The following is a 2,500-nucleotide window of genomic DNA, read 5'->3' as shown; positions in this document are numbered from 1 at the left end:
CAAATTGTTTTTTGTTAAAATGGTGATTTTTAAACAAGAAATAATAGATTCTATCTTTTATGAGCTTTTCTAATATTTTTCCCAAAATCGAGTTAATAGCTATTGGGCGATATTTGTTTTCCTCGGATTTGTCCTCTCCGTTCCCTTTTGGAATCAATATAATTTTAGATTCTTTCCATCTTTGAGGAAAATGTCCGTGCTTTAAGCATGCATTAAAAAGATTGACAAAGAAAGTCTTATGCCTTTCATACATCACTTGTATGAGGTTAGTTTTTAGGTTGTCTGGTCCGGGGGTTACATCTTTCCTCAGATTTTTTACTATCTGCGTTACTTCAATCTCTGTAAATGGGAGGTCATCACTGGGTAAATTTCTTTCTCTCATTTCTGCTCCCGATGTCCAATTTCCTCCCTGTTTGTTATTGTTTATTGTGTCGTTGCTTGATTGTATTTGACTGTGTCCTGGCTCGTCATTTTCCATGCAGTTAGGGTATAAATTTCCTAGAATGTGTTCTATTGTTTCCTGAAGAGTCTTTGTGACTTCTCCATTTTCTTTTGTGATGCTTCTAAACATAACCTTGGTTTTCATCTTATTTCGTGCAATTTTATACGGTAGGATGAATGGATTTTTCGTAGCCTTAGTACATAGAGTTTTCCAACTGTTGTTTTTAGCCTGTTCTATCATGTTGTTATACGTGTCATGTTCTTTATAGTATTCCTTTTTGTATTGTTCTCTGATATCCCCTTTCGCCTTTTGATACCTCCTTCGTAGTGCTCTGACTCTCTTCCTTTCAATTTCTAGGTCTCTTGACCACCAAGTATTCGGTTTTTGTTTAGAAGGTTTTTTCTTTTTACTGAATTCCTTCTTAAGTTTCTCGATTTTCTCGTGTAGCGTATTCACTATTTCTTCAATACTTTCCTTCGTGTTTATTTTCCCCTGGACTTCCTCAAACCAGGGATCAATTTGCAACTTTTCCATGACTTTTGTTTGCCCTTTTAACGTTAGGCCATATTCCTCTGGAAGTTCTTCATTTTTAATAACAACTTTAATGTATCTGTGATCGCTGTGATTATAGGTTTTAAGTACTTCCCAGCTTTTAATATCCTGGTTTAGGTTTGCGTCACATATGGTGAGGTCAATCCAACCCCTCGCCCTACTTGTTTTAAATGTCGGAGGTGATTCTTTGGCATTTAATAATGTCAGGTTGTGTAATACTGTGAATTCTAATACTTTTTCACCTTTCTCATCCGTCTCCGTGCTTCCCCAAATTTGATGTTTTGAGTTGAAGTCACCCATTATTATCGTGTTAATGTCTATAAATTTCTGTAAAATGTTTCCTATTGCTGACATTGCCAGCTCGACGTTTTCATTCGGAGGACAGTAACAGTTGATAATTACCAATTCTCTTTCACCTTTATTTATCTTGACTGCTATTAGTTTTTGTTCTATAATAATTGGGAAAGCGGTTATATTTTCTTTGTGTATTATGATGGCTGTCTTCGGGTCTTTGTTGTTGGCTATAACTTTATGCTTTAGCGGAAACCCTATGATTTTGTTGTTGAGCGAATATGGTTCTTGGAGTACAGATATGTCGAATTCTTCTTCTTGTTGAAAATTGTTTAGTGACTGATTTGCCTTAAATGCCCTGCCTAAATTTACCTGTATTATTTGTATTTCAGTGCTATTCGCCATTGTGTCTGTGTGTTGGGTACTCTTAGTTTAGTCTAGCTAGAATTTTGCCTTTCTCGGCCTGTACCTTTGTTATGTATACCGGGCATTCCCTGGACATCATAGAATGATCTGTCTCCGTGCGACCCTCAGTCTCGCAGATGTTGCAGTGCGATTCTGCTTCACATTCTCTTTGGTAGTGACCTCGTTGGCCACAGTTAATGCAGCGCTGGGGGCCATCGCAATCGGGAGCAATGTGGCCGTGCATGGCGCATCTTGTGCATCTGGGCCAAAAGATGTCATCAAAGATCGGGCATCGTGACCAGCCGATGTTCAGTGCAGTTCGGCTTCCGATTGCTTTGTTTGCACTTCGATTTAGGGCAAGAATCACTGTCTTGCCTCTCTTGCCCGGCCATGTCTTCTTTATTGTTATGTCTTCTGGCGAGCACACCAAACGGTTTTGCCTGACGATTCGGGCTGGGAGATTGACCTCGTCAATTTCATCCTCGAGTCCAATTATTTTCTTATGGATCCTGTTCTCCTTTGGGAGCTTGGCTTCAACATTTCTCAGTTCTCTGTCCTTCTGAATGAACTGGAGAATCTTAGCTGAGTCTTCTTTTGACTTCGTCATCACGACAATTCCCTCTCTCCCTGGCCGAATTGTTGCTTCTTGGATTCCCAGGTCGAGGGGATCCACCCGCTGCCTCAGAAGCGATGCGACCTCTTTTTTCTCCATTGTTCCGGAAGATACCACCAGAGCATAGGTTGGTCGGCTCTCGGTTGCAGGAGTGTTGCTCTGTGTTGGCTCTTCCCTTTGTTCGAGTGGTTCTTCTT

This window comes from Rhipicephalus microplus, unplaced genomic scaffold (genome assembly GCF_043290135.1).
Source record: "Rhipicephalus microplus isolate Deutch F79 unplaced genomic scaffold, USDA_Rmic scaffold_378, whole genome shotgun sequence".
In the NCBI taxonomy this organism is placed as follows: Eukaryota; Metazoa; Arthropoda; class Arachnida; order Ixodida; family Ixodidae; genus Rhipicephalus; species Rhipicephalus microplus.
This window is presented reverse-complemented; position numbering follows the sequence as displayed.